The sequence below is a fragment of the Capsicum annuum genome, chromosome 8, assembly GCF_002878395.1.
Source record: "Capsicum annuum cultivar UCD-10X-F1 chromosome 8, UCD10Xv1.1, whole genome shotgun sequence".
Taxonomy (NCBI): Eukaryota; Viridiplantae; Streptophyta; class Magnoliopsida; order Solanales; family Solanaceae; genus Capsicum; species Capsicum annuum.
Genome location: NC_061118.1, coordinates 74,229,806 through 74,255,525, shown reverse-complemented (window position 1 = coordinate 74,255,525; position 25,720 = coordinate 74,229,806).

Genomic DNA, 25,720 nt, shown 5'->3' with positions numbered 1-25,720 from the left:
CTAAATAGCTAACATAAATCTAAAATAAACAGGCTTTCTGGAACAAGGAAGGCCCACCACTGAACTCGTCTCTTCTTTCTGAAATCTCTACTACTTATCCAAACCTCTAGATTGAGCTTTAGTCCTTGAGAGGTAGGGGATCAATACAATTGTACTGGTATGCGAAGAAATCCAAAATAATGTATTTGCATTCATAAAATAGATGAGAGCAGATTGCAAAACACCATGCATGATATAGTTCAAAACATATGGGAACTTCTTGAATAAACATAAAACAGTCATGGAAATGTAATTCTATTCTTTGAGTTACTTCTGAGTTAGGTGGCTATAATATTCGTGCTTTTTCTTAGCTTGAAAATCATCTAAAGGATGTTAGAACTTGATTTGAAATAATAATTTATTCTTATACATGATATATTTCCATAATTTTCACTTCCTATCATGTGGAAAATTGAATAATCTTTCCATCGATATATAATTCGCCCAAATCCGACACCCGGATGAAGAGTTAGAGCCTTTTTAGTGAGACAGTGTTTGACCTAAGCCTTCAGCACATCGCGGAGATAGCTCAAATGGCAATTGTCAAATTCCATTATTGCTCGGCAATACTGGCTCGTTGTGCCAAACATCCAGGTCGTAGACAAGGTGGCAACGCGATAGCTCCGTATCGCGCCACCGTGCAGTTTCTCAATTGTCAAATTCCAGTAACACGGTGCAATAACGCCGCGTCACGCCAAGGGACTAATTTGAGAAATATTACTGAAAATTAAATTACGTGTCCAGGTTTAAAAAGTTCAATTCCCCCCCCCCCTATATAAGCTTCCAAACATGGAATTTAGCCCTTATTCATCTAAAATATTGATGTTTTTCTCAAATACTCTCAAGAACTCAAGCTAAGGTTTTCATAGAAGGTCTAATTTCAAGAAGGTTTCACCATCAATCTTCACAAAATCATGATCTAAGGTATGCATAGTTTTCATTCATGGACTCCTTTCGTCCATGAAGTCCAAGAATCCTTTTTAACAACAAGTTATGGATTTTTTTCATGTTTTCATGCTTTGTACGTTCTCTTTCATGTTGATAAATGAGGAATTGATTTCTATTCCATGATTTGATGATAAATTCCATATGGGTTGATTAGTATAGATAAAGATTTATGAAATCTTATGACTAAATCCTTGTATGATGGAATTGGAATTGAAGCATGATGTTTAATTGTTGTATAATGTGTTTACATGTACTATGCCTGTCATATGTTTGATAAAATGCATAGATAAAGGAATATTGTCTAACTAGCATGATATCATGAAATTTCCATGTATGTACAAGTTCATTCCTATTACATATTTGATGAAACGCTCCTATGAATGTAGTATGTATTATGATGTTAGTAAAGTCTTCAAGAAAATCATGCTATGTCAGTTTCCTTCTATCGAGTCCTGGGGGTACTTGTACCTGAAATATTAGTTGTGTGACTAGAGCCATGTCATGTTTTCACGATACTCTCAGTCAATCTATAAACTCTTAGACTTCAGATAGTCATATGACTCAGGAAAAATCTCCATGATCTCATGACTCAGTCAGTTGTAAGATATCAGTAGTATTCTGTCAGCCACGGAAATTCAGTAACTCAGTCCATGCTCAGTTTAGTTTAGTAAATCATGTTCAGTGTTATTCAGATGGGAGTACGAATTAGCACTGAGTGAACCCAAGGATGGGGACTCACCTGTTATACGAGGGTGTGATTCCTAGAAGCAATTCTTGCATTCCAGAACTATGAATCTAGCACAGGTTGAGACATCGTAGCCTGCTATTTGAGGGTAGATGAGGTGTCTTAACCTGTTATGTGAGGGTTCCCACCGTTCTCGATAGAGTTACCTGTTATATGAGGGTTACTAACATGTTGTCCTTACCAGTGGCGCGGTATTGACACCCTTCCAATCAGGGCATAAATTGGACCCCAGCTCAGCTATCATAGCACCTTTGGGGCATGTCGTTTAGATACTACTTCCCACAGTTTCATGTTACAAAATCAGGACTATCAGATACAGTCAATTAGTCTCAGTAATAGAACTCAGATAGTTCTTCAGATTTTAGGACTGTCAGATATAGTCAACTCAGATACAGTATGAAACTCAAATAGTTCCATCAAATTCAAAACTGTCAGCTAGAGTCACCCACGTTATCAGTTATACTCAGATACAGTCACCCATGTTATCAGCATTATTCAGATATATTCCTTTATGTTATCAGTCATATCAGTTACTAGCATGTCACATTATCAGTATACAGACTCCAAAATCACGAAATCACGTTGTCAGTTACAATTACGTATTTATGCATGTATTCTCATGTTCATGTTAGACAGTCAGTTAGCATTATTCATGCATGAAAACCCTTGCATAAAGCCTACCTCACATGTATACTTGGTACATATGTACTGACGCATTCGCGCTATAGTGCTTTCTTTTTATGTTACACCATAGGTTCAGAGACACGAGTTCCAGACAGCAGTAGATTCCTATTTTAGCAGTCAGAGTAGAAGTGAGTCCTCATCCTTTGAGGACATAAATGATTTTATATTATCTCATTGATTAGCTTATTAGTTGGAGTTAGTTGGGGATATATCCCATCAACTTCTTATTCAGATTCTTCAGACAGTAGAGGCTTTCAAACTAGATGCAGACTAGATACAGACTATCATGTTTTAGAGTTTAGTTTTGTTTTGGGTATTCTATTACCCCACACAGATTTTGCATTATTCAGTTATGTTGATGATTAAACCTTATGGCCTTTTAGTGCATGATTTTGTATTATTATGTTATCTTATGCAGTATACAGGTACAGATATCAGTCATAGGTTAGCTTGTGGTCCTTCGGGGTCATGAGCATTGTGTAGCATTTTGGTTCAGCAAATCAGATCATTACAGTGACACTCCCCTACAAGTCTGATATTCCATGGGATATATGGAATCCACAATTGACTCAGCGAGGAAGCCCGCAACCCAAGTTTGCCGCAAGGGTTGGAGTGTCTTAGCCTGATACGCCACAGGATAGTAGGCCAGCGTAGAATAATATACCCATATTGATAAAATACGATTTCAGGCAATGAGTTGTCTGAACTCATGCCTTCTTCGGAGAACCACCTAATATCTATTTATGCCTAATTTTAGCCTTTTCTGAATATATTTCATTCTGAGTTAAAAATCATAAAAGTCTAACAAAATTTTATTTCTATAATAGTCTATGTCTGTTATGGCACTGTCTGATTTGGTATCATCATACCAAGACTTGCAAGTCATGTTTTATGAGCCATAATGTATTATGCGTGATCTTTCGTTAAAACACAATGCAGACCACCCAAGCATTCAAATAATACAAGAGATTTCATGTTCCAAAAACAGAAGTCAAAATTATGCAAAGATTTTCATCCTTTCAATAATCATGTGGTGTCATGCAAATCTTTAGCAAACCGTGCAACTCTTTCATCTTATACATATTCAACATTTGTCAACATAAACAACCCTCTCTTTTGAATTCAAAACCATAATCAAATCATAACCTAAATCATGACATTTCATATCATGCTTTTCAAGATGCATTCAAAACAATCCATTTCATATGAAGAGCGGGAAAATCATAACAAGAAAGGGATTCTATGTGATTCATGCTCTCAATTAAAATATCAACCTTAAACACATACATATATATATAAGATTTAAAATAAATTTGGGGGAAGGCCTAAAGACCGAAACAATACTAATCAAGGCTTCTAAAACATGCTTGTAATCATAAATTCAAAACCCTTTTCTTAAAATCATGATTTCTAAACCCCTTGCATAATTAGAAGAAGCTTTCTATGCCCATGAAATTTTAGGAAAATTCCACGTACCTAATGTTGTTTAGGAGGAAGAGTGGATTCCGAATTTCACCATAGTTCTTGAAATTATTGACTTTTAAGGATGAGCTTTTGATCTTAAAAGAAGAGGCTAGGATTTTCAATTGATGTTAAGAGAGTTATTTTTTCATAATAACCAACCTAAAGTGCTGATATGATGTTTTAACCTCGTGATTGGGGCATATTAGAATAAGGGAAAATGACCCAATTTCTATTAAAATGTGGATTTTAAAAGCTGAAACAACTGGGCATCGACGTGATTGACGATGCAGCATGTCGACGGGATCGACGTGATTGACAACGCAATACATCGACGATATCAACGCGATACCTGACGCGTCGCGCCCTAATGGGCCAAGTCTCAAAACTTTTGCCTGGTATTTCCTACACAAAATTGACCAACGCGATGGACGATGCGGCGTGCCAAGATCACATTGGTCCACTATTTTTGGACACCAAACAAGGTCTAAACGCAGCCCAAAAAATCTGAAACTTGTCCAGAGACACCTATTGACCTCCCAGATCATGAACTAGCTAACATATGAACTATTGAGGGTTGGGAAGATTGAGAATAAGATCATCAACTATTAGGAGCATAAAATAACTAAGTCTCTTTTTACACTTAGAGTATTTTCAAGATGTTAGCCTCTCAAACATGGCTCTAGGTGACATCAAGTCGAACAAGACTATGGGGTGTTACATTATCCCCCCTTGGGATCATTCCTCCCTAAATGATGACTTAGTGCATAGGCAAGCACGATTTCAACATACTAAGGAAAATAAAGATGGAGGGATATGGAGAGAAATTGAATAGTACCTTCTATGACGTCACCCATTGACTCAAAGAGGTTTGGATACCTAGCTCTCATGTCATCTTCTGATTCCCAAGTAGCTTCCTCAACTTTTTGATTCTTCCACAGTATCTTAACAGAGACTATTTCCTTGTTCCTCATTTTTCTAACTTCATGATAAAAGATTTTAATAGGCTCTTCTTCGTATGACAAGAAGTCTGTTACCTTGATCTCCTCTACAGACAACACTAGGGAATGGTTTCCAATACATTTCTTCAACATGGATATATGGAATACCGGGTGAACAGAACCCAAATTTGTAGGCAAATCTAACTCATACGCAACCCCACCTATCCTTCTCAAAATCTGGTATGGCCCTATATAGTGAGGACTCAACTTTCTTTTCTTCCCAGAAAGCATAACTCCTTTCATAGGAGAGACTTTGAGAAATACCTAATCACCAACCTCAAATTCTAGCTCCCTTTTTCTAACATCAGCTTAGGACTCTATTGACTCTAGGCTATTTTAAGTCGTTCTCTAATTATTTTCACTTTATCCATCACCTGATGAACAAGATCAGGCCCAAATAACCGCGTTTTACCTACTGGCGACCTACATCTTCTCCTATATAATGCCTCAAAAGGAACCATCTTAATACTGACATGGTAGATATTATTATATGCAAACTCTATCAATGGCAAGTAATCTACCCAACTACCTTTGAAGTTAATTACACAGGCCATCAACATATCCTCAAGGGTTTGAATAGTGCACTCGGCTTGCCCATCCATCTGAGGGTGAAATGCAGTGGTTTGATTTACTTGGGTACCTAAACCCCTCTAAAAAGACCTCCAAAACTGTGAAGATAATTGCGTACCTCAGTCAGATATGATGGATACGGGTGCCCCATGCAGGGGAACTATTTCCTCAATGTACAACTTGGCATAATCATCTCCTAAATAGTTAGTCCTGACAGGAAGAAAGTGAGCTGACTTGGTCAGATGGTCAACAATCACCCAGATAGAATCATACTAGTTTTGGGACCTCGAAAGTCCCAAAATGAAGTCAATATTGACCATATCCCACTTCTACAAAGGGAAAGTTATCTCTTGGGAAGTACCACCTGGCCTTATATGTTGTACTTTAACTTGTTGGCAGTTCAAACAGTTGGAAACAAAGTTAGCCACATCACGCTTCATATTATTCCACCAATATATAGCTTTTAGATCATGATACATCTTAGTAGACCTGGGTGAACAATATATCTCAAAGTGTGAGCTTCATCATGGATTCTTTTTTGCAGACCATCTATATCTAGCATACATAATCTACCTTGATATCTCAGAATCCCATCACCACAAATTTCAAAAGACATCACCTTTTGTTGTCCCACATCTTTGTTAATCTGCATCAAGATGGGATCTTCAACCTGCTTTTCTTTAACTTCTACACAAAGGGTTGATTTAGCTATTTCATGGAAAATCACTCCTCCATCTTCGGAATCCAAGAGTTTCTCCCCTAGATTTTCAAGTCGGTGAATATCCTTCACATCTCTCTCTTCCCTTCCTCAACATAATAAAGGATACCCATAGATAACCTGTTGAGGGTGTCGCTACCACATTCGCCTTGCCCGAATGATAGTGCAGGCTCATGTCATAATCCTTCAAAAGCTCTAACCAACGTCTCTACCTAAGGTTCAATTCTTTCTGGGAGAAAACATACTACAAACTCTTGTGGTCAGTAAATATATCAATATGTACCCCGTAAAGATAATGCCACCTGATATTAAATGCAAACACCACAGCCGCTAACTCTAAGTCATGGGTGGGGTAATTTCACTCATGCACCTTTAATTGCTTAGATGCATAAGGCACCACTTTACCATGCTGCATAAGTACACACCCAAGTCCCACTCGGGATGCATCACAATACACAATAAAACCCTCTGTATCTTTTGGAAGAGTCAAAACAGAAGCAGTTGTCAACTTGTCTTCCAACTTCTCAAAACTATTCTCACAGGAATCAGAACACACAAATTTTACCTTTTTCTGAGTCAGCTTAGTAAGTGGAGCAGCTATGGAGGAAAAACTCTCTATGAATCTTCTGTAATATCCTGCCAAACCCAAAAAGCTCTGAATATCGGTTGGAGTCATGGGTCTGGGCCATTTTCTCACTTCCTCAACCTTTTGGGGATCAACCTTAATCCCATCACTAGACACAATATACCCCAAGAAAGCAATAGCATTAAGCCAGAATTCACACTTTGAAAATTTTGCATACAACTTATGATCTTTGAGGGTCTGAAGGATGATTCGAAGGTGATTGACATGGTTCTCCTCACTCTTACAGTAAATCAAGATATCATCATTGAAAACTATGACAAACAGGTCTAGAAACTGATGGAATGTCCTATTCATTAGGTCCATGAAAGCTGCAGGGGCGTTAGTCAACCCGAAGGACATAACTATGAATTCATAATGACCGTATCGGGTTTGGAAAGCTTTTTTGGATTGTCTGACTCTCTAACCTTCAGCTGATGATATCCAGAATGAAGGTTTATCTTTGAAAAGTATTTAGCACCCTAAATTTGGTCAAAGAGATTATCAATCCTAGGAAAAGGATATTTATTTTTAATAGTGACCATGTTCAGCTGACGGTAATTTATGCACATACGCAAGGTACTATCTTTGTTTCGCACGAAGAGTATAGGTGCACCCTAGGGAGAAACACTAGGATGGATAATACCTTTGTCTAGAAGGTCTGCTAGCTGTTCTTTCAACTCTTTCAGTTCTTCAGGAGCCATTCTATAGGCCAGAATAGAAATGGGATGGGTGTCTGGCAGTAAAGCAATACCAAAATCTATCTCCCTATCAGGTGGTATGCCTGGGAGATCATCTGGAAAGACTTCTAGAAATTCATTTACTACAGGGATAGACTGAAGAGAAGGTCTTTCGGTATTTGAATCTTTAACCCGAATAAGATGATACAAACTGCCCTTAGAAATAAGTTTACGAACTCTAAGGTAAGATATAAAGTGCCTTCTAGGTGCAAAAGAATGTCCCTCCCACTCTATTATTGGTTCATTCAGGAAAGAAAAAGTGACTCTTCGGGTCCTACAATTTAGTGTGGCATAGCACGAATGTAGCCAATCCATCCTTAAGATAGTATCAAAGTCAACTATCTCAAGCTTTATAAGGTCTGCCACAGTATCCCTACTATAAACAGACACAACACAATTTCTATACACCCTCCTAGCCATAACAGGATCTCCCACTAGAGTCGAAACAGAGAAAGGTTCAGCAATTATATCGGGTTCAAACCCAAAACCAATAGCCACATAAGGGGTCACATAGGATAAGGTAGACCCGAGATCAAACAACACGTACACATCACGAGAAAAGATTTGTAATGTACTCGTGACTTTATCTAGGGAAGCTTCTACATCCTGACGTTTGGTCAAAGCATACAACTGGTTGTGACCACTCTCGACAGCTAAAGTGGTGCCTTTTTGAGGCGATGGTGGTGCAGAAGAATTGCCTATGACTTGGTACCACCAATATTCCTCCTAGCAGAAGGATAATCTTTTTGGAAATGACCTGACTAGCCATATGAATAGCATACCAGTGTACCCAGCTGACTCCTTCTTGGATGATGCTTATCGTAAATTTCACACTATAGAAATATACAATGTTGCAGAGCCACGCTGCCCTACGACTGGGTATCCTATGCCCTGGATCCATGATTAGTCTGAAAGTTCTGAGATCGCCTGTTAACTGGGGGCCTGGGTACTGGGGCGCTGGCTGCATACTGTACATTACCCTAAAACTTCTTCTTCTACCATCTATTACCCTAATTACCACTCTGCGGCTGACTGTGGCTCTAGTCGGTTGTTCTGGCCCTCTTAGCCTGCCTGTCCTTCTCCCTAGATTCAGCGATTCTCTTCTTCTGCTCCTCTACCTACTGCATATAGACAGACAGTCTAGATAAGTCCATCTCCCTGTTTAGGATTTCCCCTTACATTCAAGAACTAAGTCATTTGAAAGGCCAGATGCAAATTTACTCATTCAGGCACTCATATTACCAACCATCTCTGGAGCATAACAAGCTACTTGGTTAAACTTCAGATTTTACTGATTGACACTCATTTTTCCTTGCTTTAGGTTTATAAACTCTTCGGCTTTGGCGTTCCTTAACTCTAAAGGAGAGAATCGATCTAGGAAGGCTTCCACGAACTTGCCCCATATCGTGGGCTTAGCATTCTCACCCTTAGAATCTTCCCACTCGCTATACCATTGATTTGAAACTTCTTTAAGCTGATAAGTTGCTAATTCCATCCCTTTCACCTCATCTACATGCATCACCCTAAAAATCTTCTCTATCTCATTCGCGAACTCTTATGGATCCTCCTCTACCTTTGTGCAAGTAAACTTGGGTGGGTTCATTCTTATGAACTGACCCACCTGAGTAGCCTCAGATTTAACAGATGCAGACCCAACATCCTCCGATCATTGAGTCAGTGTGGCCACCAACTGCGCAAGCATATATATTAACTGCCTAAATTCTGCATTACATACCTCTCTCTCGTGAGGCTGGGTATAGTTAGTCCCCGACCAGGGAGCTCTAGGTTCCCTGGGTGGTCTGGTATGAGTAGGTGGAACGCCCATACTAACAACAGCCTTTGGAGTTTAAGCTTTATTATGTGTCCTCATCACATGAGTGGAACGGACCTCATCAGTCTGGATATTTTGATCGTTAGAACGACGTGGAGACATGGCTATTTTTCTAAAATGCAAGAGATCATTGATTAGAGGACAGATTAGACTCTAAAGCATGAACTAAATCACAACTAGGGAAAACATTCCTAAATACTTAGGAGTTTCCTGCTTATAAGTGTGACGCGCTACACACCCATAAATAAGACTCTACCCAATGCGATTTCGTAGACACCCTAGGATCATGAACTATGCTCTGATACCAAGTTTGTCACACCCGAACCGAGACCCTGGCCATGATGAGCAATCTAAACCATTAAGGCCCGGATGCCCCTCTTACTTGTAAACATATACACCATTCATATACAAAAAAAAGAAATGCAGAAATATAACTTATTACGGAATCATGGTCATTCTTAATTCAAAATAATAATAAGGGATGCAATTCAACAACATCTAATCAATATCTAAACCAGTCTGCAAAACCTCTACTACATGACAAAATGACAACTGTCTGAAAACTGGGACAAGGCCCCCAGCAGACCCAAATCTAAATAACTAATAAAAATCTGAGATAAACAGGCCTTCTGGCACAAGGAAGGCCCACAACTGAACTCATCTCTTCTGTCTGAAATCTCTACTGCTTATCTGGACCTCTAGATTGAGCTTCAGTCCCTGAAAGGTAGGAGGTCAATACAATTGTACTAGTACGTGAAGAAATCCAAAATAATATATTTGTATTCATAAAATAGATGAGAGCAGATTGCAAAACATTATGGATGATATGGTTCAAAACACATGGGTACTTCTTGAACAAACATAAAACAGTCATGGCAATGTAATTCTATTTTTTGAGTTACTTCTGAGTTAGGTGGAACTCCCCTACAAGTCTAATATTCCATGGGCTATATGGAATCTGTCATTGACTCGGTGGGGAATCCCCCAACTCAATTTTGCCGCAAGGGTTGGAGTGTCTTAGTTTGATATGCTATAGGGCACTAGGCTAGCGTAGAATAATATACCCGTATTGGTAAAACACGATTTTGGAAAATGAGTTATCTGAACTAGTGCCTTCTTTGGGGAACCACCTAATATCTCTTTACATCCAATTTTAGTCTTTTCTGAACATGTTTCATTCTGAGTTAAAAATAATGAAATTCTGACAAAATTTTATTTCTATAATAGTCTGTGTCTTTTATGGCACTGTCTGATTTGGTATCGTCATACCAAGACTTACAAGTCATGATTTCTGAGCCATAATGTATTATACGTGATCTTTCGTTAAAAATCAGTGCATACCACCCAAGCATGTAAATAATACAAGTGATTTCATGTTCTAAAAATACAAGTCAAAACTATGAAAAGATTCTCATCCTTTCAATAATCATGTGGTGGACATGCAAATCTTTAGCAAACCATGCAACTTTTTCATCTTATGCATATTCAACATTTATCAATATAAACAACCCTCTCTTTTGAATTCAAAACCATAATCAAATCATAACATAAATCATGACATTTCATATCATGGATTTCAAGATGCATTCAAAATAATCCATTTCCTATGAAGAGCGGGAAAAATCATAACAAGAGAGGGATTCTATGTGAGTCATACTCTCAATTCAAATATCAACCTGAAACACACACACATATATATATATATAAGATTTCAAATAAATTTGGGGAAAGTCCTAAATCCCAAAACAATACTAATCAAGGCTTCTAAAACATGTTAGTAATCGTAAATTCAAAACTCTTTTCTTAAAATTATGATTTCTAAACCCCTTGCATAATTAGAAGAAGATTTCTATGCCCATGAAATTTTAGGAAAACCCCACATACCTAATGTTATATAGGAGAAAAAGTGGATTCCGAATTTCACCTTAGTTCTTGAAATTATTGACTTATAAAGATGAGCTCCTGATCTTAAAAGAAGAGGCTAGGGTTTTCAATTGATGTTAAGAGAGTTATTTTTCATGAAAACCAACCTAAAGTGTTGATATGATGTTTTAATCTCGTGATTGGGGCATATTAGAATAAGGGAAAATGACTCAATTACCCTTAAAAATGTGGATTTTAAAAGCTGAAACAACTGGGCATCGACACGATTGATGACACGGTGTGTTGACGGCATCGACACGTTGCACCCTAATCGCGCCAAGTCTCAATAATTTTGCTGGCAGTTCCTACAAGAAAATTAACCAATGCGATGGGTGATGCGGGGCGCTAAGATCGCATTGGTCCACTATTTTAGGACACCAAACAAGGTCTAAATGCAGTCCAAAAAATCCAAAACTTGTCCAGGGACACCTATTGACCTCCCAGATCATGAACTGACTAAAATATCAACTATTCAGGGTTGGAAAGGTCGATAATAAGATCATCAATGATTAGAATCTCAAAATGACTAAGTCTCTTTTTACACTTAGAATATTTTTAAGCCTCTCAAACATGGCTCTAGGTGACATCAAGTCTAACAAAACTATGGGGCATTATAGGAGTGTTCCTAACAGGGTAGATGAGGAAGAATTTCTGCCTCCAATTTATAAAATGTTGTCAGGAAGAACGAAGAAAGAGAGAAAGAAAGAATTAAATAAAACACTTTCATCAAGTACAAATCATTATGGACGGTGCGGATATGAGGGGCACAATGGATATTCCTGTAACTTCTACCCAAAGGAGAACTAACTTGTAGTTTTTCTATACTCTTAATAATTAATAACTCAAATAACATTTTCTACTTTTATGTTTTGATTTGTTGAACAATTTGAATTGGAGGATGATAATTAGTAATAAATATTAGTTTTTTTTATTTTTCAGCTATGTTTGATGTATTTATATTTATTGTTTGTCTTGTATATTTTATAGCTACGTTAATAAGTTTTTTGTGCATTTTCGCATCTACATAACTTACTATTGCAACTGGTGTTAATATGTGTTTATATACATAAGTGGTATGCAATTGTGATTGTTGATGAGTAGTCTATATAATGGTTGTGGTTTTTACATTTCTTAATTATAAACATATGAAATTATGAGTTTATAAGTATACGTTAATTACGACCAACTATTAGTAGTTAATGTTCCTTGTAAAATTTATGTGTATGTAAACATATATTATAATTAACAGTAAACATTCACTAATTTAAAGTTTATATGTTTTTTTGATTAACGATAAATGTAATTTCTATGTCTATGGTAATATGTACATTAAATTTACTTCATGAAATCATTTAATACATTATGTTAACGATAGTTATAAAAAAATGTGTATAAGTAGACATAATTACTATGTATATAAGAAAAATATACATTACATTTTTTCATAACATCATGCTTTTAATACATTATGTTAACATTCTTTATAAAATCTATGTAAATATAGTTGATATTTCTATGTATGTGAAAAATATATACATAGAGAGTGGATATTAGGCATAACTTCAATGTAGTTGATATTTCTATGTATGTGTTAAATACCCCAAGGTAGATATGCTTACAAATATATATTATGTCTATGTATGTATTTAAATATACACTGATATTATTTATATGTAGACATATACACCATTAAATTCCAACAAGGTGGCTATGCTTACGATTTTATGTTATCACTATGTATTTTATAAAATTTACACTGGTTTTTGGTAAGCTAATATACATGTTACGCATATGTTACCACTGTGTATGCCTATATACATTACTATCGTTCTTTTACGATTTTCGTTGATTGAATAGGTATTGTTGTGTAGTCACATTCTCAGTGTATTTGCTTACGATTATATGATATCACTATGTATAAGACGTAATATACACTGGTGGAACAATGGAATATAAGACGTAATATACGACTATGTTCAATACATCCACGTACAAATATGATACACCTATGTATAAAACTGAATATACTCTAGAATTTAGAATCAGTAAGTCAATCTAATGAAGTGATATAAACAAAAATATAACATATGCAAAAATAGTCAGTTCATCCCAAAAACATAACTCATTGTGTCTTAAAAACTTTGTACATACAAAATCCATTCATTAGTTTACTAATCCAACCCAATAAAAATCCACAAAAAAACTAATCTTCACCATAAATATCTTCAAAACTATTCACTGCTAACTATTTAGATTCATGAGGTGGAGGGACAAATTTTGTCCTTGATCTTGGAGGGTCGTCATTGCCACTAACATAACATTATTTGCCTTCCGAAGATCGTAATTTCGAAAGAGTAACGGATATCGCATACGATGGTATTTAGCTTCAAAACCATCTGAAGGTACATCAATTCCTTCGCTTAGGTATTCTGTATTTCAGACCCTGTATTGAATGAAAAACAAAATCATAAAATTAGAAAATATTTTCAGTTCAAAACTGCTTTGTTGTACAGCAATTATAAATTTCAAAACAGGTCAAGTACTTAACAGTACTTATGTATATGTTTAGCACATACATAGTTATTGCTTGTATATTGATGTACATTAACCAAAGAGTTCATAAGTGAATAAATACATAGCAATACTTATTTATATGTCTAGAACATACATAGTTATTATTAGTATGTGGATGTGCACTAACTACATATTTCATAACAGGTAAAATACATAGATAGACTTATGTATCTGTATAGCACATACATAGTTATTGCTTGTGTGTGAATGTACATTAACTATAAAATTCCTAACAAACAAACTAGACTTATGTATATATCTGCCACATACAACAGCATCTAATCAATAATGTATATGTACAACACATACATACTAATATATACACCCAGAAATCACATATGTATATGAACTGCATATATCACTATATTTCTATCAAAAGCATCATCAAATATGTTTATGCCAAATATATATAAAGAGTTATTATGTATTTGCGCAGGCAAATTCAAGCATAACATTAAACTTATGTAAGAACCCAAAAACTTCATAAGAACTAACAAGCAACGACTATTAATTCACGGTTTTAAAACCTCAAATTACTGGAGAAAAAATCACAATAAACCTAGAACAAAAAACAACATTTAAAAATCAAAAAATACCTTTGGTAAACGTAGTCGTGCAGTATCCTCTTTTTTGAATTTTCTTGACAATTCACCAATTTATTTTTTTGACTTTACAATAGCAACTTTGTTAATTTTATCTTGATGGGATCGTTACGAAGTTTAGATCTATTTTCAATACAGTTAGGTTTCTTATCAAATACTCCGGGAACAAACTCAACTACCGAATTTGTTGGTTCAGTGTGCTCTAACTGAGTTAATTCTAAACTAAACGAAGTAGAATTATCCATTTACTAAGTACTATGTCGTTAATTTAGTACTTGAAATAGCCGATTTTGAAAAAAAAAAGGAGAATATAGAAATTCAAACTATATTTTGGTAAAGTAGAAACCCAAAAAATTACTTAATCCAAGCATTCAAGAATTTTTTTCATTCGAAAATCTCCAAAAATTGGTTAATTAAAGAAAATTACTAACCTCAAATCTTAAAAATTGAGAATGATAAAAGGAAATTAAGTTAACATTGAATACCATTGACTAACAGTTGAACTCAAACAGGGTTAATTTCAAACATGGTAACTTGTCCTTGATTCTAGCCTTTTTTAAGGAGAACAACCGTGAGAGTAAAAGAAGATTTTCTATGTATATGTACTTTTAGAGAGAGAAACTTAAAAAGTGGGATTTATGTAATATGTTTAGGGAGTTGAAATTTTTTAAAATAAATGAAACATAACGGGTTTGTGTAATTTTTAGTTATATGAAAGGAAAAGCATGTGACGAGACTATAACATATACTTTTAATGGAGGAGATAAAAGGGCCCTTATTATTTCATCTGATTATTAGTGAAAGGTCGTTATATTATATGATGTAACTAACGAACAGGTGCTAATAATTTATTTAAAATTAACAAAATGCTGAAAAAATAATTTTAGTATGCTGAAATTTATTTTTTTCAAGGCTGAAAAATATCTTTTATATTGCTGGAACTTATTTTTAAATACTAAATTTTATATTGCTCAAAATTATTTAAAAGCTGAAAATTAAAATTTAAGTGTTGAAGACATTATTAACTTGTTGGAAAATGGAATCAAATTAAATTGCTGAAAAGTAGTTTTTGTATTGAAAATTGATGAAAATATGCTAATAATTAAATAGGCATGTCAGAGTACGTGAAGTGTTCGAAAATTAGTTATGATATTGAAAAATTACCTAAACATATTGAGTTGATTTATTACAGATTGAAAGTTCATCTATAATTCCCAAAACATGATTTCTAAGTGGTAAAATGATTTAATTAAAGACCCTAGAATATGTTTTGCCTAGGTGATCAAAGTAGCTTATATAAGCACTTCAATCATATTATCCCTGTCCCCCCCCCCCCCCCCCCCCACACACACACACAAAAAAGAAGCCCTATAATTTTAATTATTACATAATAGCATTTATACAAGATTTATTTCAAAAGAATACCTAGCAATTTAGATTCAAAAATAAAGGTTCCTTTATCCCATGTCCTAAACAATCTATCCAATAAAATGGTTTTCGGACCTGTCAAACATAAACGAATCACAAAATCCAAATCAACTTATATGAAGTAACACAAAAATAAGGTGTTCAAAGAACTCAAATGACATGATATGTATCCAAATAAATTACTAAGGCAAAATTTATATGAGCATCTTTAATTTACTAGAGTCAAACAAAAAGAAACACCACAAATATTCAAATCCATAGACATGCATTAATTAATTGAAACATTAAACGCATGAATCGAAAACATACCGATGAAGTGAAGTAATAAGAGAATTAAGAGAAGCACAACCAAGAAAATTGTACAGTCCCAACAAGAGTATTGTAGTTCAAGCCAGAAAATTAAACCAAAATATGTTGAAAGCCAAGAGTAGAATATATATCTTTCGGAGAGAAGGAAATGAAAAGGTTTTCTTTCTCTTTAACATAATATGAGAGAGTATAAGAGGATGATAAAAAGTGATTAAAGGAGAAGAAAATAGTTGTTTATATAGGCATATAGTGGTTTATGATTTGAAGGTAGGAAAATATTCAAGAAAATCAATCACAAAAATTAAAAAGGAAAAAAATATTTACAAGAATCAACTAAAGAAATCTTTTATCTTAAAGAATTGGTAGAATCAATTTAGAACAAAAACCCAAGTTTATCATAAATATATAAGTAAAAAAATATATTTTTGAAATAAAGAGGAGCAAATAATAGTAAAGGCCAAGGTGACTGAAAATTACCAAATAGAGATAATTCTATCACTAAAAATATGATAAAACAGTAAGGCAATTAATACTACAATAATATTTTTAATCATATTACTTTGATTATACACAAAGTTCGACCCAAATTACCAAAATAATCACATACCTATTCCTTGTCGGCATGTTGATGTAAATCAAACATATTCAAGTTTTTCAAAAAATAATCAAGCATGAGGGTTTTCATAGTTAATCCAAAAAAGGAAATGATCATTTAAGACTATCAATGTTCATCTAAAAAATAGACAAATATCAATTACGCTAACACAAATTTCATACTAAATCAAGTTTCACAATCTCATTGAACAGGATTAATAATACCAAAACAATTTTGTAATAATGATTCAAAATTCACACAAAATTGATATGAAATCAAACTTCAAAATCCAAAGAAATAAATAAGTATGAAATCAAGTCATAGCCACAAATTTCAAATCCAAACATCAAGCAGTGCACACACAAGAATAAGAATCAATCTCAAATTATGCATAGTTTTCTTTAAAGTTGAACTTATAGAGAGAGACATAGATCTCTAAGGTGGTGCCTCGTAGTACCGATGGCCTGCTGAAATTTTGCCGAACTTGACTTATTGCTTTTATCCATGTCTATCAGAATATTTTACTTTGCTGTTAATGGAATAGAGGTGCGACTCATCAGTTGTTTTCATGGATGAAGAAGGAGAACAAAAGAAAGAGGCGTGTCAATAAGTGATTTGGTTAAAGGAGATAAGGTTGTTGGTGTTTTTTCACCAAAAATGAGAAAATGGATGTTGCATTCCCCGGCGATAGTGTGGCTAGCGGTGGATATTGATGGCAATGGGGGAGAGGGTGGCACTAGAGATAGTTATTATTGGGTTTATCAGTGGAAAGAGAAGAGAGGAAGGCATTGGTTTGTCTAGTTTGATAGTGATGGCCTCGCCAGTGGTGGTTGGACCAGTGGAGAGAGAAAGAGAATGGGATGGGGGTAGAAAGGGAAATGATGGGAAAAAATATCAAGAGGGAAAAAGGAAGGGCGACGTTGACCATTTGGGAATCAATTCCGACAATGACAAATACTGTGCTCCCCGGGGGATGTGCCGGGGAGGATACATGATATGGATTATATATGAGTTGATGAACCCTTCATGAGTCCTACATCATGAATCTTTAGCTCCGTAGGTACATACAGAGACTATGCGATAGTCTTGGAGGTTGTGCGATAACCTCATTTATCATCGTCGTCATCATCATTATCATCATATTTATTATATTTACTTCATTATGCTTATGATGTGATTGTGTATTCTCTTTTGACTCATTACGTATACATTGTTCTATCTTCTCTTACTTATATTTTATGCTTTCGTATATGTTGTTCTTCTTGTTCCTTTTCTTATATGTGGTGTGAATGTATGATCGTATCCTTGTCTAGTGCTTTGTTATATTATTTGTAGACATTAAAGAACTATTAGTGCAAACGATGTGGGCTACCATTATGGGACATATTTTGACTATAGGTGACGTGCCCTTTTTGTGTATTTTGTATATCTTATTATCTACTTTGCTCTGTCGACCAATGATACCTACAGAGTACAACTGGACTATATTCATGCCTACTATGCCCTTTCAGTACAGGTCCAAGTACGAGTGAGACCCAGCTTGGTTAATTTGGGCAAATATTAAAGCTTTCAATATAATGGGTGATTTTCAATCGTTCGAATGTCTTCTACTACCTTTATCTATAGACTATGTCTTTACTTATATTTTAGAGATAGAGTTTCTCTTGTATTTTGGAGATCTTATGTATTTTATTCGGATTTCGAGTTGTATTAGATATGTTCTTATACTATTGACACCAATTTTTAGGAATGAATGGCATATTGGTTTATTTCTTTTCGCAGTTATGATGTTGTTATGGTTCGGCTTTATTCTGTAAGCCTTGACTTGGGGGCATTTTTGTCTTTTTCTTCTTTGTGTAGTAGTTTGGGTGACAAGCTTACTTATCAGGGTTCATCGCAACAAGTGCCATCATGACTCTTATTTTTGGGTCGTGACACTGTTGTCTCAAAGGACTAGGGTGTCAGCCTTAGCTAGCAGGTGACCCCTTCTAACCTACGGTGGAACCGTAGTTTTGGAATTAGGGACTTCTACTAAAGGTCTCAAGTCTAACTGATGGGTGAGCCTTCTTCCTTGCATTCACTCGGTACTAAGTACTACTCCCAACTGAATAACACTAGAAGTTGAATTGTTCGTTATGATTACATTCTGAAAATATCAACAATGGATAATCTGAAATGCTCAAAAGCATGTAAACTAACATATGCATGAATCCCTCAGTATCGGGTGTTCATATCCCACCAGCTATGACTAATACAACTAAACATGATAATATTAAAAGTTGATCATAATAGAAAATTTCATTATTCAAGCCAAAACTTAATGATTTATCAATAAAAAGGGAAATTCATGATTTTGAGTATGGAAAGATTCTAAACCTATGGGAAACATGTGCTCATGGTTTAATTACAAGAATAGATTGAAATTCCAAGAAAAATTCATAATTCGCATGGAACCCTTAACAAAAAGGTGAATTAAACTTGGGAGTTTGAAGAAATCTTTGGGACTCAATGGGTGAAAGGAACTCATTGATGAAATCCCACATACCTAGAGATGACATCTTTAATGAACTCTCTGGGATTTGTCATTGAAGTTGAGGAACTCTAATCTTGCCTTTGGAGAATAAAATTGTTTCCATTCTCTGTTCAAAACTGAGTATTGGATGAATTTTGAGTTAATGAGGGATTTAGAGGAAATTTAGCCATATATTCCATCCTTAGGAAATCCTAAAAGATGCAGCGTTGGGATTAAAAGAAGTGGGAAAATACCTAACAATCCTTCTAAAATGTTTAGAAGTTTTTTAGGAAAAATCGTAATGGTTTATGTAACTACTCATTAGTTTTGGTCATGTGTCACTATGAGGAGTCGTTGTGTCGGGACATTGATTCCTTGGTTTCTTAATGTTGTGATGATGGATAAACCTAATGACTCGTTTAGACTAATAACAAGTCGTATGCTAGAATCGTCATCCTTGGACTAAAGCCTTTGGTCCCTCACTGTCGTGACAACGAGCCTTCACTATGACTCGTTGTGTCTGACAATGAGTTGTTGTGAAAGTCATTGTCACTGGTAGTCTGACAGTTCCTCAATTAAATTTTTTAGAATGTTTCACTACGATATCGAATTAGGCGAGACTGATGGCGTTGGAAAGTTAACTCAATTGTCTATCTTTTAGTGGGTCTAGATCACACTCAACTTACTCCATAATTTATGGGCAAGGAGATTGTTATCAAATATAATAACCTAACATGAGTTGGGGTTGAATCCTCAAAGAGTGAGCCTTGTATTCAAATCCTATGGGTGTTAAAAGCATCTAAGTATATACCAGTAGTGTAAACAAAATAAAATACATAAATTAAAATTTGGTGTTGGTTTGGAAGGTTGTTTTAGCGAACAAATCAAACTACCAATTAAGAGCAACAAATGCAAGTAATATTCTAATATGAGAATGGTCTTGGGATTATGTCTTCCTAGGGGAAAATAATGCATGGGTTCATGACAATCAAATGCAAAACCAAGTTAACGACTATATGGGTAGGCTAGGTTAGGGGTTTTGATTCTACTTTTTCAACCAACCTCCAAAAATATCACCCATGGACCTTTTCGGATACCTCATGGGTGTGGCAGATAAATCCACCCAAAACCTCAATTGAGCATCCCTATTTCTTAGAAGATGCCCAAGACATAGCGAATTCACAATCCATCCCTATTTCTAAGATAATACAAAGAATAAGCTAAATGTCTAATTATTTTTCACTAATACATTGTCACCTATATCTCTTTTTCAAGGATGATATGTCATGACCCAAGGCTATCCCCTAGTCGCGACGACAGTGCTTACGGTCACAAGTGGCCACAAGCTAGCCTATGGACTAGTACCTACTGTGAGCACTTAATAATATACTAATAATGAACATGTGCGGAAATAACTAAATAAAACCATAAGGTTCAAATGCTAAAAATACGATTAATTCATAAGTGTGAACGTCTGATGACATACTGAAAAGAGTGATCAAATAACTAATAAACTATCTAACTGTCTGAATGGCTGAAAACATCTGAAATCCTCTAACTGACTAAAGATTTGATAGGACAGGCCCCAACTAACTCCAAACTGAACTAACTAAAAAGAAATACGAAAAATATTGAAATAACATAAAAGGTCCTCGACATATGAGGACTCACCACAATTGTTCATGCTGATAGGTTTAACTATCTAAGCGCGGTCAGGAAATTGAGTGTCCAAACCTATGATATAAGACATCATAGCATGAAGAAAGTATGTGGTAAGTGCTTTGAATGTACTTGTATATGAGATGAGGTTAGGCTGAAATACATGGGTTCATGTGCATGAACTAATGACTGACTGAGTAGTATGAGATAACTGAAGCATATAAATATGTGAAAGCTATAAAAATCTGAGAATGCATGACCAAGCATATAACATGATGCTAAAATAGTCTGTAAACTGAATACTAAAATTTAGTAACTGAATAATAGATGAACTGCATGCTATTGTCAAGTTAACCTGAACTAAATTTTGTACTTAATACTGAACTGATACTGTGGGAGGTATCATCTAACCAACATGCCCCAATATGAGCTAATCGATGTCTAACCTATAACCTCAGTTGGAAGGGTGTCAGTACCGTGCCACGGGTACTAAAAATTGTTATGTGGATCAACTAAACTAATATCCTGAAGGACTAATGAGTCACGCTCAACTGGCAGGTGCTCTAATGAGATATGTATTACCCTTAACTAGTAGGTAAACACTTTATCAAACCTCAATTGGCAAGTTGATATCTCTAACCTATGCTGGCTACATAGTTCTAGAACTGAGGAACTGCTACTAAAGGACACACCCTTAACTGGCAGGTGAGCCCCATCCCTAAGTTTGCTCGGTGTTAAATCCTACTCCCAACTTAATGACACTGATTAGTGGGTTGAACTAAGCTTAACTGAGCAAACAACTGATCATGATAACTAACTAAATTACAATGCTCATGGTTTATCTAAAACCATTCTGAATATACTGTAATTATGTAAACAGCTAAGAATCAGGTGTTCATAAGACTCTAGCACTGAATAAAAATAACAATAAGGACATATGAAGCTTTAAAAATCACAATAAACTATCATTGCTCAAAACCCAACATTTAGACATTTCATCAAACACATGGGAGTCATGAATTTAAGTATGGGAATGAGTAAAGCGTGTGATTGAAAATATAGTTACAATATTAAAATCATGAATTAGGGATTTAGCATGAGTATTTCAATACTCAAATGATATAAGGGCTCATTCCATCGAAAAATACTTGTAACATAATTTGTAATCAAAATCAATAACAATTTCATAAAGACAACATCATAAACATGTAAAACTTATAATTTGATATCAAAAGGGGATTCTTGGACTCCATGGGTCAAAACGGCCCATAGATGAACATCACACATACCTTAAATCCTTAAGCTTAAAAGAGAAACATAATCTTGATGCTTTTCTTGAGAAATCTTGGATTTGGGAACTTGATTTCTTAGTTTCATTGGAGAGAAAGGAATGAAATTGATAAACTTGGGGGATGATTAGGGTTTATTTTTTAGAGGAGAATTGGGGGAAAATGGGCATATAATGCCCTAACCGACATTTCAATTCATGTTTTTACGAATTGGAATGAGGGTAAAAGACGTAATTTCCCTTTAGAAACACGAATTAAAGGGATGTCATGATGAGATAGGTACTTCATCGCTATCGACATCACGATGCACCACTATTGTGGTGAGCTGCAGGAATCAGAATTCAAACACGACTCAATTCTCGTCTGAAAAATTCAAAAGTTCTCTGAGACATGTTCCTTACACCCCTGAACATGAATGAACTCAAAAACCTACGTCTCGAGGTCGGGAAGACCCATTTAAAAATCCTTGAAGTTAAGAGGCCAAAAATAAGCCTAAGTCCCCAACACTTAGTTAAATTTTCAGGATTTAAGCCTCTTATGCATACACTAGGAGCTGAACTAAGCTAAGAAAATAACGCAGCCCAAACCAGGGCCTTGTCGTAATGGAAATCCCAAGTCCAACCAGGACCAGGGACTACCCCATTAACCCAACCCAACCACCTTATACAGCCTTGGATGAGCTGAATTTTGAGCATATGAAAAGATTACGTAATGTTCTCGTGAAGACTGTGAGATAGGGTCACAACCATGACCGACCTAATCGAGTCTGACCATACCAAACCAGCCATCCATACCATATCAAACTATTTAGAAAGTATCAAACATAATACGATAACCAAACCCAAAATGTAATATGATGGAACAGTGAGAAATTATGTCCAAAGATGACAGCCTCCCAGCTTATTCCAATTCCAAGGCCTACACCAATACCGATCCCGCCCATACCATCCCCCCGGAAGTACCACAAAGCCTCTATCCTAAAGAATACAAATATTCGGTTAGGACATACCCTCAACCATGGCCAAAACCATTATCTGGGAAGAAAGTAAAATGTCTAAGAATGTCTAACATGAAATGATGCCTTCCAAAAGTATGGAAGCTCACTACTTCAGTCCAATAAGTTATCCCCGAATCAACTAATATAAAGGAGGAGTCGAATGGTAGGTTCCTGCATAGCGTGGGTATACAATCACTAGTAGACGGCTTAGTGGGTGAAAACAAGCATGAAACTTGGGATAAGGATAAACTAATTTCAGTTATCAAAACCAAGTGAAAGCCATCCAATGAAAACAATCATACATTTATATAACTGCTGGGAAAAGGGACCGAATTTAGCATGCCATTAAAACCTTTACCTAGGTTGTGTAGCTTAGCCGTCTTACCATCCACGGGCCATATGGGTTCAGCTCTTCTTGCTGAAAGGGTTCCAATGCGTATAGCCGCATAACCTTGGGAGTACTAGTACATCTCTTCAATATAAACGTAACACTCAGACGTAGCCATCGAAGATCCCTCAAATCAACAAATATGAGTTTTCGGTTTTGATCACCCCAGAACCGCCACCTTCTATGGCTTAGCTTACACTTCTCGCTATTAATGCCTAATTAAAACCATTAACAAACAATCCAATTATCCTTTTATTAATCAGGGCTATTTAATAAACCAATGTTATCATTATACCACCATACTTGCAAGCATTATCCATAGCCAAACCATTTTGATTAAGGGGATATTTTATTGCCTATCATTAGCCATTTTAAACCTTTTGGGAGACTACCATGTTCTCCATAAGCATTACCAATTAGCTATTAACCTTTGTAAACCATTGAAAAACATTTAAGGTTTCATATATAAGTTGAAAACAGGCAAAAGTTCCATTAAAATAAGTCAATGCAATGAAATATCTTTATAAGCATTTTATCAAACACCTCGGGGGCATAATACAATCAAAACCAAATTTTATTACCATTAAACCATTACCATGCAATCCAACAATCCAAAACCACCGTTGATGCATAGAAAACATAATTAAAACCATAGGAAATTATAACCAAGCATTTAACATCAAAACCCCCCAAATCAATAGTTGAAAGCCATAATCATGTAAGAGAAAAACCATTAAATTAATCATATAACCATGTCTTTAATTGAAATTATTAGGGAAGAGAATCGTGCCTTAAACCAAGAAATTGATGGAAAGAATTCACCAAGACCAGCCCCAAAGTAATAACTTACTTGAAACCCTAACTTTTTGTCCTAAAAGCTCTTGGGAGAATTATGATATGTTCAGAAAGAGCTTCTAAGTGTTTAAGAGTAAAATAATAGGTTAAAAACCTCGTAAGTGTATTAGAAGTCATGGGTCCTTATTAGGGTAAGCAGGGAAATGTCCAGAATACCTCCACTTAAAACCCTTAAAAACCCGACACAGGGTCACGATTGACCCCCTTACAAGTCGTAACCTCCCTTATGGTTGATACCCACCCGATCATAACCAAGCTTCAACTATGAATTAGACACTGTCCAGTATACGACTTATCCACCAAATTCGTAACCTCAGCAAACGATTTGTACCCATGATCGTATACCTAGAAGAATGCAACACCATGAGGATCGAATTCTATCCACCTTACAAGTCACCTATATGACTCGTACCCAACCATATGACACTCACCCCTAATCATATCTATTCAAGTGACCAAAACTATCCCACAAACTAACACGAGTCAGCTTATGATAGGACATCACCACTCGTACCCCAGCATGCGTCTCGTACCATGAGTCATATTAAGTTCGAAGAACTGGATTCTAGGAAATTTTCTAAGGGTCTAAACCTGGGATGCTTCAGTCTCCCCCACTAGGAATATTCATCTCTGAATGATGGATATGGTAAGGGTAACCACACATAGAGTCATTTTCATTATCAAACATAAATCCCACCTTTTAATGTCTCTACTCTTACCTTTGCAAAATGCAAAACAATAATGCAAGAAATGTAACAATTCCTTTAACAAACTCAGAAAATAAAGATGTATTCAAGAACGCATACCTTTCGCATAAATATCAAGAGTAGAAAATAAGAGCGAATACTTGGACCTTAACCAAAGCCACATCCTTGGTCCGCAACCGATGAACTTACCTATCTAATATCATAACCGGGAACTCTTCATAAGATAGAGAATCTGAGATATCCAACCCCTCCAAAGGAATAATTGAAGACAGATCACCAACGTACTTTCTCAACATAGAAACAAGAAATACCGGATGAACCAAACTCAAGCTAGATGGAAACTCCAACTTATACGCAATATTTCTTGCTCTCCATAAAATCTTATAAGGACCAATATACTGATGACTGAGCTTTTCCTATTTGCCAAACCATACATCTTCCTTCATAGGAGACACCTTAAGGAAAACCTTATCCTCAACTGCAAAATCTAAGTCTCTACACCTAATATCTACATAGGAGTTTT